The sequence below is a fragment of the Musca autumnalis genome, unplaced genomic scaffold (genome assembly GCF_047663935.1).
Source record: "Musca autumnalis isolate F117 unplaced genomic scaffold, ASM4766393v1 scaffold_4, whole genome shotgun sequence".
NCBI classification, from domain to species: Eukaryota; Metazoa; Arthropoda; class Insecta; order Diptera; family Muscidae; genus Musca; species Musca autumnalis.
Window position 1 is genome coordinate 151156475 of NW_027411977.1, and position 16104 is coordinate 151172578.

General features: G+C 34.2%; 1 protein-coding gene across 2 annotated transcripts in view; it reads right to left on the reverse strand.

Annotated features, from left to right (window-relative positions):
- The window catches only part of Mcad (Medium-chain acyl-CoA dehydrogenase), a 34415-nt gene extending 23801 nt beyond the window's left edge, over nt 1-10614 (reverse strand). The window contains exons 1-2 of one of the 2 annotated variants that reach the window (XM_073984195.1): nt 10500-10614; nt 502-561 (exon numbers count right to left, since the gene is read on the reverse strand). The gene's annotated coding sequence lies outside the window, so the exon portion shown is untranslated. The remainder of the gene's footprint in view (nt 1-501; nt 562-10499) is intronic. The other variant, XM_073984196.1, reaches the window with a different exon arrangement.
- Between the last annotated feature and the right edge of the window lie 5490 nt (nt 10615-16104).

Genomic DNA, 16104 nt, shown 5'->3' on the forward strand with positions numbered 1-16104 from the left:
GACACATGCAAATCTCGGGCACGGGATCAAGATTTTCTTTTAAATTGTAATTTTTTTTTACCTATTAATTAATTGTTGTGTGTGACATAGACGGTATATTCAGAAAAAGAGAACGTCAGGTAATCGGAAAATATGCTACATTTGATCTATTCTAATCCGCCAGAGAAATCGCTAAAACTATCTCTCATAAGCTGAGAACTGTATACAACATCATATAGGTACCACATCGAGAGAGAAGGCAGGCTCAAACTAAAGACATTACATGGTAGGCCCAAAATAGTAACCCCACAAATTGACAGATTTTGGAGTAAGTGTGCGACATGGACAAGTCAGAAAGGTGCTACATAATAACAAGCCTTCATCACGAGTGACTAGGTAAAACCATGTTACAGACAACTTTTCACGCCATTTTTAGTATTGGGATGACTTTATATTTTCTGATGAGACTAAAAAGTGTTGCGAAAACCCTTCCAGCCATGGAAAACAAAATTTAATACATACCGTAAAGTCCGGAAAACTGTCAGTTATGTTATGGAATAGGTCGCCCACTAACAGGATTGACTAAATAAAATGCATTAAAGAAGAACGGAAAAAATAGCATTAGAATATGACATACCGAAACTTAAATTAAATTGAGAGACGTTTACAAGCTGTTTTTGATGCACAAGAGTGGGCATACGAAATATTAGAACCAACTTTTAGAAAACTATCGTGACAAACTGAAATGTTTTGAATTTTGTAACTTTTGGAATAAGTGTCATTTAGGGGCACCTCTCGGATCGGTCCGAAATTTTTACCATAGGTAGCGCTTGGGACCCTGATTCCAACTGATTTCGGGAGGAAGTCCATACTTCCCGAGATATGGGTATTGACATTTCGGAAATTTCGTACTTGTAACACCTTTACTTTTATCGTCATTATTTTTAAAACCTATGCAATATGGGACTCGTTTTAATTAATTAATAATAGTAATAGATTTTCTACTAATAATTTATTAAGTTATTATTAGACATCGGATTTTTGCATGTTTTTTATTTCTCATCCGATTGGACTCAAATTTTGGATCTAGGCGTTTTAAAGGTCAATTTTTCGATATTTGGGGTCATATCAAAAACATGCAAAAAATATGCAAAAAATATGCAAAATATATGCAAAAAATATGCAAAAAAAATGCCAAAAAATATGCAAAATATGCAAAAAATATGCAAAATATGCAAAAAATATGCAAAATATGCAAAAAATATGCAAAATATGCAAAAAATATGCAGAATATGCAAAAAATATGCAAACAGATTTTGGCCGAAAATCGTCATAAAAGTCGTAAAATTGTCATTTAAAGTTGAAAAAACCATCAAAAATACATAACAGTGTTCTAAACTAAGACTATTGACCGTTTAACGTCGATTTTTTCAGCAGATTATTATGTTATTGAGACTATTTACGACAGTGTGGTGTAGGGTATAAAAATATAGTATCGTAATACAATTTTTTTTATTATTTAACAATGTAAAAATAAAATATTTGATCAAATATCAAACGTTCTATGTAAAATTCAATATTTTCTTTGTCATAATTTGTAGCACTGGGCTGGTTATTGTTCAAAGGGAACAAATCGATGTCGGATTTTTTAAGGCGGCACCCGCATAAAGTTTTTAGTTTGGTCAGATTTTAAGACTATCCACGTTTGAACACAATTGGAATATGTTAACACGTGCCACTGGGGCCTCGAAGTTATGAAAATCTCGATTTTTTTGGCTATTTAGCGACTTCGGGGACCCATTTCTCTGGAATGGTTTAAGCTTTTTGTCCATATTAAGCATTAAACTAAAGGTCATTCGGTTCTTAACATTTCTTGCTAAACAACAAAGTATGTAAGTATTACTGCATTCGAGATAATAAAGCCAATGTCCCGAAAAAATGCATTTTACATTTTGTTCTAATTTAAATTTATTCAAGAGTCAGACATCATGTGGTTTTGGAGCTATCTGGGTACAGCTGACTACTTGAAGAACGCTCTACTATGTAGTTCGCAACTTTCAAGTTGTTTACCATCCTTTGCGCCTCCTCGAAATTCCGAGTTAATGTTAAATCTCTTGAACAACAAGAATTATGCCAGACCTTTTTCTAGGAATTTCAGCAGTTGCTCCTTTGGAAGTTTGGATCGAATATTTCTGAAGAAATTGGAATCTTTGCTTTGTTAAGATTTTTGTCGCCTTTTGGCTCTTTACGGCGTTTTGCACCGTTGGATCAACCAATGCCAGGTCAGCAAGTTCAGGACTAAGATACCACAGATTATTAATCATGTTGTTATTTCCTTTTTCTGAAATTTGGGTGTCAATGCTTTCATATTTCAATACATTTTTATACCCTCAGCCTTTAGGCTATGAAGGGTATATACACTTTCATACGGGCAAAATGTGCCTCATCGAAATAATGGTTTTAGACCCCAAGTATGTTTGGACGAAATGTGTTTCAGACAATTTGGAGTCGATTGAGCCATGTCCGTCCGTCTGTCTGTCTGTCTGCCTGTCTGGCTGGCTGGAGCGCACGATAACTCTCGAAGGGATGAACAGATTCGGTTCAAATTTTGGCTTTCGTAATATTTTGCCCAAACTTAGTTTAAGTTCGAAGATGGGCTATATCGGTCCACTCCTTCCGGTACATCCCACACAAAAGTTCGAAAATGTTCCGAAAAATTGTACGCACGATAACTTTTAAAGGGAGTAACCGATTTGGTCCATACTTCGCACATCGTGAAACTTGTACCAGACTTAGATAAGGTTTCAATATGGACTCAATCAGTCTACTCCTTCTGGTACCTCCCACACAAAATTTCGGAAAAGTTCAGTTTAGGGCCATCTCTCGAATTGTTTTGATTTTTGTTTAAGCAACTTGTATTCACGGCCCCCTATATGGCGGTACAAGTTTCATTAGGGGCAAGTCCATACTTCCTGAGAAAATAGCCTGAAAGTTGCAAAAAATCCCTATGACACCACGTGTGTTGGTTGGAGCGCAAGATAACTCTAGAACGGATCTGCCGATTCGGTCCAAAATTTGGCCTTAGTAATATTTTGTTCAAACATAGTTTAAGTTTGAAGATAAGCCATATCGGTCCACTCCTTCAGGTACCTCCCCCACGAAAGTTCAAAAATATTCAGAAATTTTGATCATACGGTAACTCTTGAAGGGAGTGGCCGAATTGGTCCATACTTTACACTTCCTAATATATCTAATAGATATAGATCAGGTTCAAATATTGACTATATTTGTCCACTCCATCCGGTAACTCCCACACAAAATTTCGGATAAGTTCACTTTAAGACCTGATATCGAATCACTTTGATTTTTGTTGAAGCAACTTGCATTCGCTGCCTCAATTACGATGATAAAAGTTTTTTTAGGGGCAAGTCCATACTTCTTGAGCAAACAGCCCGAAGAATGTAAAAATCCGCTATGGCACCATATGTTGTGGCTGGAGATCCACTTCCATAACGGTCAATGTCGATCCATTCCTTTTAGTATCTCCTCCGCAAAACTTTTGATCTTTAATCCTAATCAACATTTTTGTCGTTTCAAACGCCCAACATTTTTAAACGTATTTTGGGAAAATTTTTTCAATATACACAGGCTGAGGGTATATCTCTGTCGGCAAAGCCGACTGATACTTTCTTACTTGTTTTGATGATAAATGATGATAAATGTATCGTAGAATCTGAAGAACCATCTGTCCCGAAAACAATCAAGCGTGGCTTCAAGAAAATCGTAACTATGAAATTGTCATTGGTGCTTGACCCCTGTAAGGTGTATAGGAACGTTACTAGTATCATTTTGGCTACAGTAGGAGCTATCGGAGCGGATCCCTACAAATATAAGATCTCTAGAAGCTTTATCCGTAAACAGCGGAGCATAAACCGTGAAAAATACACGCAACAGCTTTAAGGAACGAGGCTATTTGTGTGCACTGGCATGGAAAACTATTAGCAGATGTTCTCAAAACAGAGAAGCAAAAACGGGCTGCTATTCTGGAATCACATGGAGGTAAAGAACAACTCCTAGGCGTTCCTGAAACTGACAGTAGCTCATGGGAGAAACAAGAACTAGCAGTGTACAGATGCCTAGAATAATGGGCAGATATTAGGTCGAGAGCTTCTGTACCACTGTACAAACTTGTTAGAAAAATTGTTGAGAGGAATTTTTGACTGCAAGTTTGGAAGCACATCCGGACATCAACCAAACATATTCAAACTATTTCTATAAGAATAGCCTGCGATTGACAAATCCAAGCTCGAAGTAGGCGAGAGTGTTTTAAAACTACAGCTCACTTTCCAAGAATAAGAGGCCGTAAAAGCATCTTGCGTTTAAATCGTTCGAGACTGGTTTAACGCCCCCAGAATGTTTTTTCTATTTTATTTATTTATTTGGTATCCCACACGACAGCAACTGAGTGTTATAAGTGAGAGTTTGGGTTATTGATTTTACAAAACGTATAATGAACAAGATAATGTTTATATAGATATAATATAGGATGTTTACCCAATAAACATTCTCAATAGGTTGAAAAGAAATATATTCAGAAATATTCTTTAGGTCCAAAACAAGACTTAAACCGCATTGAAGATTTACTTACTACGGAAGGCATTCACAGACAAATATCAGATAAAGGAAATAATAAAATGATAAATCATATGTGGTACCTTAGTTCTGAACTTATAGGCCTGGCATTGCTTGATCTGATAGTGCAAAACACCGTAAAGATTCAAAAGACGACAAAAATCTTTACAAACAAAGATCGAAATTTCTCCGGAAATATTCGATCCAAACTTACAAAAATCAAATGCCAAATTCCTAGAAAAAGGTTTACCAGGCAGTAAGGCCTTATTGTTGTTCAAGAGATTAAACTTTAACTCCGAATTTCTTGAAAAAGATCCTGCATCTTGAGCACTGAACATCCATTACCAGGAGGGGTAAAGGATGGTAAACAACTTGAAAACTGTGAGCGACATAGCAAGCAGTTGAGTTCATCAAGAAGTTGTCATCTGTACCCAGATGGCTCCAAAAACACATTATGTCAGTCCCTTATGTAAATTTAAATATGTATGAACAAAATGTAAGAGCTTATCATTGAAGCAATACAATGAATGTACAAATGTCCATCTTTGTAAAAATAAAATTACAGTTGAAAAAGGAAATGTTTGATGGATAGCGAAGCCATTCCACGGCCGATATGTCTGATGAGTCTCTACAAAAGGCAAAACATGTGACATAATGGTGGTTGTGTGGGTTCGAATCTTCGGCTTTCCTTTTTCACTTGCAAACATAATCGGTCATTAAGCTCGACTCCAACGAGAAATTAATTAAAACTAAAATAGATCTTCGCCCTAATAGGCAACATTTTCAAATAAAGTAAAATATATTCGTTTTTCATTTCCAAATATTGATACTATAGGAGAAAAAAGTTTTTTTTTAATATACTCCATTTTTGCCCTAAGGCCTTTTTCGGGACATTGACTTTATTATCTCAAATTCAGTAACACTTACGTACTTTGTTGTTCAGCGAGAAATTTTAAGAACAGAATGGCCTTCAATTGAATGCATAATACGGGCAAATAGCTTTAACCGTTCCACATATATCGGTCGTCGAAGTCGCCAAATTGCAAAAATTCTAGATTTTCATAACTTCGAGGCCCCAGTAGCACGTGCTAACATATTCCACTTGGCTAAAACTTTGGCAACCTTAAAATCTAACAACACTAAAAGGTTTAGACGGCTCCCCGGCTAAAAAAATCCGAGATCGATTTGGTCCTTTGAGTTAAAACCAGCCCAATGCTACAAATTAAGACATAGAAAATATTGAATTTTACATAAAACGTTTGATATTTTATCAAATTTTATATTTTTACATAGTTTAATAATAATAAAAAAAATGGTAATACGATACCATATTTTTATACCCTACACCACACTGTCGTAAATGGTCTCAATAACAAATTAATCTGCTGAAAAAATCGACGTTATACGGCTAACAGTCTTAGTTTAGAACACTGTTATGTATTTTTTGATGGTTTTTCCAACTTTAAATGAAAATTTTACGACTTTTATGAAGATTTTCGGCCAAAATCTGTTTGCATATTTTGCATATTTTTTGCATATTCTGCATATTTTTTGCATATTTTGCATATTTTTTGCATATTTTGCATATTTTTTGCATATTTTGCATATTTTGCATATTTTTTGCATATTTTGTGCATATGCAAAATATGCAAATATGCAAAATAAATGCGAAATATGACCCTGCCATTGAATTTAGATTTCTTTGAAACGAATTTTGGTCCAATCAGAATCTTCGTATCTTTAATATTAAAAAATATGCAAATATGCAAAATCCGATGTCTAGTTATTATTGGTCTACACGATCAAAACTCTTTTAAATTGAAAGTGTTCTTAAGTAGCCGGCCTTCGGCCAGGGATTTAAGACTTTCTCCTATGGACAGGGACAAAAGTGTGCTACGCGATCAAAACTCTCTTTAAATTAAAAGTGTTCTTTAGTAGCCGGTCTTCGGCCGGGGATTTAAGACTTTCTCCTATGGACAGGGACAAAAGTGGGCTACGATATCAAAACTCTCTTTTAAATTGAAAGTGTTCTTAAGTAGCCGCCCTTCGGCCGGGGATTTAAGACTTTCTCCTATGGACAATGCCCATATTGCCCACGTTATAATTGTAAAATGTCAAGACCCATATCTCGGGAAGGATGGACTTCCCCCCGGAAAATTATATATCGTTGTATTCAGGATGCCAAGGCCTATCTACTGTAAACATTTCAGCACGATCCGAGAGGTGCCCCTAAACGACATTTAAGCCCAACTTTTTAGTTGACAGTGCAAATAAAAGTTGTTCAACTTTTTGTTAATTTTAAGAAAATAGAAAATTGTTGGAACAAGATGGGAATACACTCGCACACACGATTTTTTTTGAAATGTTTACCACAGGAAGGTCTCGTCCTGAACACAAATTAATAATTTGAAGGAGCAGTTGAATGTTTTCATTAAGCTCTTATTGGGACCAACGGCCGGGGACTTAAAACTTTCACCTATGGACAAGTGCAAATCTAGGGAACGGAAGCAAAAGTTTATTTCAAATTGGCCTAAGTCGAATGTTTTCATTAAGCTCCGATCGGGACCAAATTTTTTTCACAGGTAGGTCTCGTCACTCTGATCACAAATATATATATATATAACATTTATTGCGGAAGTCCATATTTCCCGAGATATGGGCCTCTGAAGTTCCGGAAATTCCTTTGTATGTAACTTCGCTATTTTTGAACGGAAAATGATAATATGGATACTATTGTAAAGCTTAAGGAATATATTACCATATTTAAATATTTTATTGTAAATAGACGGCCTTCGGCCGAGGATTTAAGACTTTTTCTATGGATAGGTGCAAATTTCGGGAACGACAACAAATTTTCTTTAAAATCATACATTTTCTCCAAATAGCCGGCCTTCGGCCGGGGATTTAAAACTTTCACCTATGGACAGGTGCAAATCTAGGGAAAGGGAACAAACAACATTTCCTTTAAAATCATAGGGTAAGTGCACCTAATGTCGGCATGTACCAGTAGTCGGCACCTTTTGAATTTGAACTCAAATAACTGAAAATTAAAAAAACAAAATAGGAAAATAATCTTAAAAATGCTTTAACAATATTGTCAGCTAACTTTATATAAAGTTTCATTGAGCTAGGACCAATTTTTATATCGAAATTTAAGTTTTTGTCAGTGAAGGGTTTTCACCACAACCGAAAATGCATGTTTCTTAAGAAAAAAATAGTGGAGATGTTAACCTTATAAGCTCTGTAATTATATCAAAATGAAGAAATTCTCCACAACATTTTTGTTGTATAGGTAGAGAACAGTTAAAAGAACACTTTAGAAAAAGAAATTTGTAAAAATATTTATAATTGTGCAATTTTTGCTGATGCCGACTTTAGGGACAAAAAAATATAAAATTTGCCTAAAGTCGGCATGGGGTTATAAACATTGGTTTTTATCGATTACTTTTAGCTAAAAATTATAAAAAAATACTAAACAAATACTTTAAAGGCAAATTAATAAAAAATTGTTTCAATTTGAAAGGAACTTTAGCGATTTTAAGCAATATTAGCCATGATTTGAAGTACGTACGTTGTGGGGTGCCGACAACTGGGTAATAGATGCCGACTATTGGTACGAACTAATTTATTTAAACAATATCTTTAAATTTCCTTATTTTTTGAAGTAAAATCAATAGAAATGAATATAATAAAGTAGAAATGTATAAATAACTAATGCTTAAGCTATTGTTCTTTAAAATATTTAAGAAAAAATATAAAGTATGCACGTTTTCTTTATTTAAATATAACATGCCGACTACTGGATCATATCATGCCGACTATTGGGTAATGGTGCCGACTACTGGTGAAAAAACAGTATTTCACTAAAATTGTAATTTTTGCATGTTGAACAGGAATAATCAAAAAAATTGTTTATATAATCTAAAACTACACAAAATAACGAATCATAACAACTTAAATTCAATTTGATTGGACATTTACACTCGGAATGACATACGGCTAAAGTTACGAGAATCCTTAAAGTGCCGACTACTGGTGCACTTACCCTAAATGTTTGTCTAAATAGTCGGCCTTTAACAAGGGAATTTTCGGAACTTCAAAGGCCCATAACTCTGGAAGTATGGACTTCCGTAATATACAGTTAGGCAAGAAATGTATTGCAAAAGCCAAAATTGTAGAAAATTTCATATTAATTGTTCGTTTATGGCAACAAATTATGTAAAAACTATACGGTTTTTTGTGCAAATCTCTTGCTATAGGTCCTTCCAACAATATTCCGTCAACATATGCAAAGGTTATTTGCGATTTATAACAAATACGGCCAAAAATAAGAATTAACTACTACTTGGGGGTGACAATAAAAGTATTGCAACGGGAAAATCAGTACTATAAAACTATAAAATGTTTGCAAATTTTGCGGTCATTATGCATTTTTATGACTTTTGCGGCTAATAATACATTAACAGTATTGAATGTAATAAAGTTCAGTGATAAAAAATGCCATCATGGAGGGTCTTCAGACAGGTAAAAAACGCATGGGGCCATATTAACAATAAACAATGACGAATAGGCCACAGGCAAGTAGGCATATAATGAATATTTGACTCAATATGTATTGTAGGATAATGGAGAACATCGAAATACCTCTGGAAAGTATATGGAAAAAATTGACACCAATGTAGTATTTTGGAACGACCTACGACAGAGAACTATTTCGTCTCTCAATGGTATTGATATGATTTAATTTTTACTAAGTGGATAGATATTATCCTCTGCTATCATAATAAATCCAAAAAATTGCGCCAAATCCAATAAAACCCATCAAATATGGAAATTAAACCGCTACTGGAGAAGCTGGAATACCGAATATTTAGGTACTCTATTCTTTACCATGGAAAATAGTATGCGAAATTGGGTTCACGGATATAATAATGATTGGGAAGACATCCCCACTGATATCATTAAGAAATATTTAATAGTCATTAGTCTGAAAGTCAGAAAAATCGATACCGAAAGCTCAAACAAAGTCAACTACCACCATTCCAAAGACCAGATAATGACATGTTAATCTTATTTGTTTAAATTGCCGATGTAATATAAGAACACAAAACTCTTCAATACATCGGGTCAACATCCTGATATCAACCCTCATAAAATGTTTGGGTCCAATTTAACAAAAAACTCCAAAAACATCCTCCAACGTAGGATCAAGATTTACTAAAAATCGGGGAACCAGTATCCTTAGAGTGGAGCATACCGAGCCTTAATTTTTGGTTTAACTAAGCTCATTAATGCTCCAATGAGTGTCCAAATTGGATAGACAACTCATTAAGGAACACACCTTTGGTAATTCTCGAAGAAACCATCGATTTGGTAATTTTTGCAATACTTTTATTGTCACCCCCAAGTAGTAGGTTATTCTTATTTTTGAGCGTATTTTTTATAAATCGCAAATAACCTTTGCATATTTGACGGAATATTGTTGTAAGGACCTATAGCAAGAGATTTGCACAAAAAACCGTATAGTTTTTACATAATTTGTTGCCATAAACGAACAATTAATATGAAATTATCTACAATTTTGGTTTTTGCAATACATTTCTTGCCTAACTGTATGTTATATATATTTGTGATCAGAGCGACGAGACCTACCTGTGAAAAAAAGTTGGTCCCGATCGGAGCTTAATGAAAACATTCAACTTAGGCCAATTTGAAATAAACTTTTGCTTCCGTTCCCTGGATTTGCACTTGTCCATAGATGAAAGTCTTAAGTCCCCGTCCGTTTTTCCTTGGCGCCTTGTTATAATAATTTGGTACAAAATGTGTTATTTTTCTATTAGCATTTATTGAAATGTATACTAATATTGCGGAAAAAGATCGATAATAACCTGTTGTTTAACAAAATATGTTGCGTGGTCTTTGCCGATTTACTTCAATTAAAAAATGAAACTAAAGCAAACAACACATATCTTCACACGACCGACTGAACAAGACACTGTTTTAAATATGAGGCGCGGAAACGGCGAGTAGATGTTGGCATGGTACAATTAACAGGTAGATGCATCAGCCGACAACTACAACAAAAACGAGTTCAGTACTGTGAAATGTCAAAAATGTTTTCCAAAAATAAAGCGATTCACACAATTTTTTCAACAAAATTTTATTAGGTAGTTATTAATAAACACATTATTACAAAAATCCGACCAAAATTCACAATTTTTCTTTTAAATTTTTGTTTTTTAATTTTGTGTTTTCAATTACAACAACTTTTTTGACAGCTCACAGTACATCAGCTGGGCTGATGCATATACCTGTATGATTGTGCCATGGATGTTGGTGAAAAGAAGTGATGCCACTTGCAGTGTTGTATTTGAGTAGAGTAATGGAGAATGATAACATATGATGAAATACAACCGTGTAGTGGAATTCCTTAATAGCTCATTTAGACTAGCCATAAATCCTCGACTGGATTTAATAAATCCAGTACAAATCTTATTGCATTTAGATTTGTTTAACAAAATATGTTGCGTGGTCTTTGCCGATTTACTTCAATTAAAAAATGAAACGAAAGCAAACAACACATATCTTCACACGACCGACTGAACAAGACACTGTTTTAAATATGAGGCGCGGAAACGGCGAGTAGATGTTGGTGAAAAGAAGTGATGCCACTTGCAGTGTTGTATTTGAGTAGAGTAATGGAGAATGATAACATATGATGAAATACAACCGTGTAGTGGAATTCCTTAATAGCTCATTTAGACTAGCCATAAATCCTCGACTGGATTTAATAAATCCAGTACAAATCTTATTGCATGTTGGTGAAAAGAAGTGATGCCACTTGCAGTGTTGTATTTGAGTAGAGTAATGGAGAATGATAACATATGATGAAATACAACCGTGTAGTGGAATTCCTTAATAGCTCATTTAGACTAGCCATAAATCCTCGACTGGATTTAATAAATCCAGTACAAATCTTATTGCATTTTGGAGGATTTAAATGGCAATCAGTTGATTTTTGTTCATAGCACAATTACCAAGGTAGATGCATCAGCTCATCTGAACGAATGTGAAACCTCAAAAGAATTTTTTGTAAATTGAATTCGTCTCAAAAAACATACGTCAAATTACAAATGTATTGTTTAGTACTGAAAATGTTAGCACATTATGCTACTAATGCTAACTAAAGAGCAAATAAAGAATTATTTTATCGCAGTTTGCTCATCTAAAATAAATAAACGAATTATTTTATCGTTTAGACATCATAAATATTAGTCTTGGCTGATTAAAATCAACTTTGTACATCAAAACAAATTTAATTTTTCCGCCTTGTGTACAAATTTTTACATTTTAAATTATTTTTAGTGCAGCAATTCACCGATGCATCTACCTTGTTTCTTGCGCCAGCTTGCAACTTTTTGTATTTTCTAGCAACATGTTGCAAAGAACAGAGTTGTATACGAGGATTTATGCCAGATTTAAAACAAATTGTATGGGAAATCTGGTAGATTTTGGCTGGATTTAGCAAATAAAACCTGATAATGCGCTAAATCCGGCTAATGGTGTCATATCTAAATGGCATATAACTCATTTTTCGAGTAACCGACAAAAGTCGATAAAATTAAAGCTGAAAACAGATACAACGTTTGATTAAAGTTTTGTGTCGTTTTGGCCGTTTTTACACTGTTGGGCATGATGCCGAAAAATTCAAATTCATTTGAAATATATGCCGACAAACAGATAAACGCTGGACTTTGGTGTCGTCGTAGCCCTGTTGTTGTTGTTTTTTTCTCGACGCCCAACGCTAAACTTTAATCAAACGTTGTATCTGTTTTCAGCTTTAGACGCAAAATTATGAATGAAAAGTTTTTATTAAAGTTGACAGCACTTTTGACTACTACCAAGGTAAATTTATAGAACCCAATAGAAAGTGTCTTTAAGACAATATTGATGAATCGTACACGACATTTCCAATTCGTTCACGACTCCTTGCAGACAGCCCTTTGGGATCGTTGACGACTTTTTCACACAAGTGTCCCAGTATTCATGCACGACAACTTGGGCGACAAGGTAAGCGAAGCTGTCGTCGATGACGACTTCGAAGACAAAAACCCGTTATTTCGTTGACGACAGCTTAACAGACACTGTCTTGCTATTTGTCGTTAAAGACCCTACTAAAGACAATTTCATTTTGTTGTCGTGTGTAAAATGTATATTTTTATTACATTAAAAATACATCATTTTATAAATTTTATTTTACATTAATAATGATTAGGGTGCCACCGTGGTGCAATGGTATGCACGCCCGCCTTGCACGCAGAAGGTCGGGGGTTCGATTCCCCGACCAGGCAACATCAAACATTTTTCAACGGTGGCAAAATACCCCTCAGTAATGTTGGCGATATTTCCTGAGTATTTCAGCCTTGAAAAACTTCTCCACAAGTGGTGTCTTAAGACACGCCGTTCGGACTCGGCGATAAACAGTAGGTCCCATATCATTGAGCTAAATATGAATCGGGGTGCACTCATTGATATGAGAGAAGTCCCCCTTGTCCCGTATGGGATGTTGTGGAACAATGTTTTTTTATGTATTAAAATTATTATTAAAATGATTCGTTCCTGAATATTCTCTGATTCATCCATTTTTGAATTTATTCGCGCCTAAATTTCTCATCACATCCTATGGAGGGGCGACCTCCTTTATATATGGATTCTGTAAAAAGAAAACATTATGAATGGTTGAATCAATATGTGAACAATCATTTCATAGCACGCTTTTTTGAACATTTTTGAGTTTGTTGCCACGACACTTTGCAAGACATGGTCATGCATCGCGTCGTGCATGACAATTTCGGTAATTTCATCAACGAATCGTCGACGAAAATGTCGTCGTTGACTTGATTTTCTATTGGGAAGGAATGTGCATGAATTACAACAACTAACAAATTTACAAAAACAACATTGTTGGTATCGAAAATTAATTGTACAAGAAAATATTGAATAATAGGGTCGTTCCAAAAATTTCCTCAGGAAAAACATAAATACATTTTGAAAATCATCTAAAATAGAACAAATTTGAATGACAATGTAAATATAAAGCACTAGCAAATGCCCGCTACTTCGTATGCGGAAAAGGAAGAATATACAAATAAACAATACTATATTAATATTATTAATATGAAAAAAATTGATGTATCAATACCTATTTTAATTGATATTTAATTTAATTTAAATACCGTTCGTACACCTTTAGTTCTAATTTCCGAAAAAAAGAAAACCTTGTCGCATTACAAAGGTGCGGGTAGTTTAAAAATTGTATCCACGTTTTCCAACCGAAGTAGTTGCAATTTCGGAATTTGCGATATCAAAATGTATTTCCGCATTTCCAACACCGGCCCAATACCTTAGCTTTCAGCGACCTCCATACCTAATTTCGGAATTTGTATGCATTTAAAAAACTCCTTGTCTAAACACTAACACTGCACCTAATACAAAAATCCGAAATTCCAGCTATATCCCTTTATGCAACAACAAAACGGTACCAAATTTAGTACTAATAATAGATAATAGTTTCAAAAATTACATCCATCCATTACATCAGCTCTACCTCTTGTGGTACGTATATCCCAATGACATCCATAACTCAAACCTACACACCAACAACAACTAAAATACCAAATTTCCGAATTCCATATACAAAATTTAGTACTATTTAATACTTTTCATACGAAAGTGCAAATTTCAATGACTAACTCAATCCTGCACTCCGGCAGTAATCTTAGTTCTATATTTCAGGATTTTAGCTCGATGAGTTCACTAAATCCAAATTTTATCACCTTATGTATAATTTAGTACTTTTGGTACACATAAGAACGAATTTCAAAGGTTACTTAAATCCTCACTCCAACAGTAATCTTAATTCCAAATTTCAGTACCATTTAGTACTACTACTACTTCGTATGCGGAAAAGGAATAATATTCAAATAAACAATATTTAATATGTTGAAAACTGAAAATTTTTATGTACTAATACCTATTTGTATTGATATTTAATTTCTTTCAAGTACTGTTCGTACACGTTTTGTTCGAATTTCACAAAAAAAGACCTCTACACTTCAACAGCGGACTACATTTTAAATTTCAGTCCATGTTTTATTAGAACGGTATGGGTATTTTGAAAATTTTATCCACATTTTCCAACCGAATTTTGGAATTTGTGATATCAAAATGTAGAAAACCGATCGATTTACGGGTCAGGCAACATCAAATTTTCGACGGTGGCAAAATACCCCACAGTTATGTTGGCGACATTTCCTGAGTATTTCAGGCATGTAAAACTTCTCTACAAGTGGTGTGGTAAGGCACGCCGTTCGGACTCGGCGATAAGCGGTAGGTCCCATATCATTGAGCTAATATGAATCGGGGTGCACTCATTCTCTGAAAGAAAATTACGTTGTATCAATGAAATTTGTCATTGATTTTGAACCAACGTAAGACTTCATTGTATTAATGAAGATGTTTAATTGAGTTTCATAAAATAACTTTCATTATATTTTAATAGTATTAATGTGAAAAGTTCTAACTACTAACTACTACTAACTACTTTCTTGAATTAATAAAGAAGTATGATTGTATAATTGAGGAAATTTCATTGGAATAATGAAAAAACTCTATATTGTTATTTTATGAAACTTTTCATTTATTCAATGAAACTCTACGTTGGTTCAAAATCAAGGAAACATTTTCCTTTCAGTGTTGATATGAGAGAAGTCTTCCTTGTCCCGTCTGGGATGTTTGTGGAACAATTATTACATTATTTAGAAACCGAATTCGTGTTAACATAGAAACAATATTACATTATTCAGTACAATTTTTAGAATCCAGAACCTTAGCTCATATGTTACAGTTTTAGCTCTACTTGTTCACCCAATGCCAATGGTATTACATGTAGAAACCTTTCATACATTTAAAGGTGGATTTTAATAAACATTCTGATCCTACATCAACAGTGATCCTCATTTATCGATTCACTCAATACCAGTGCTTCAATATTTAGTATTACTTAATACTTCTAGTACATTTATTGTACGACCACTTCTAGCAATGAACCTGACAAATAAATAATATACCAGAATTCCACTTCTATTCCTTAGCCCAATACCAAATTTATTGCAATTTTGTACTTTTCACACACTAATTATATAATCCCAGCTGCATTGTTACACCAACGTCAAATGTAATACCATTTATTAAATTTCGTATTTCTCAATATGTCAGCCAGCCCTCAGCCTAATTTCAGAATTTGTATGCATTTCAAAAAACCCTTATCTAAACACCAACACCATCCCTCATACAATAATTCGAAATTCCACCTTTATCCCTTCAAGCAACGCCAAACTGGTACCAAATTCAGTACTTATAATATGTATAAGTTAAAAAACTACTGCCTTTTATCCAAAACTAAATCCCAACCACTATTTAGTATTTTTCGTA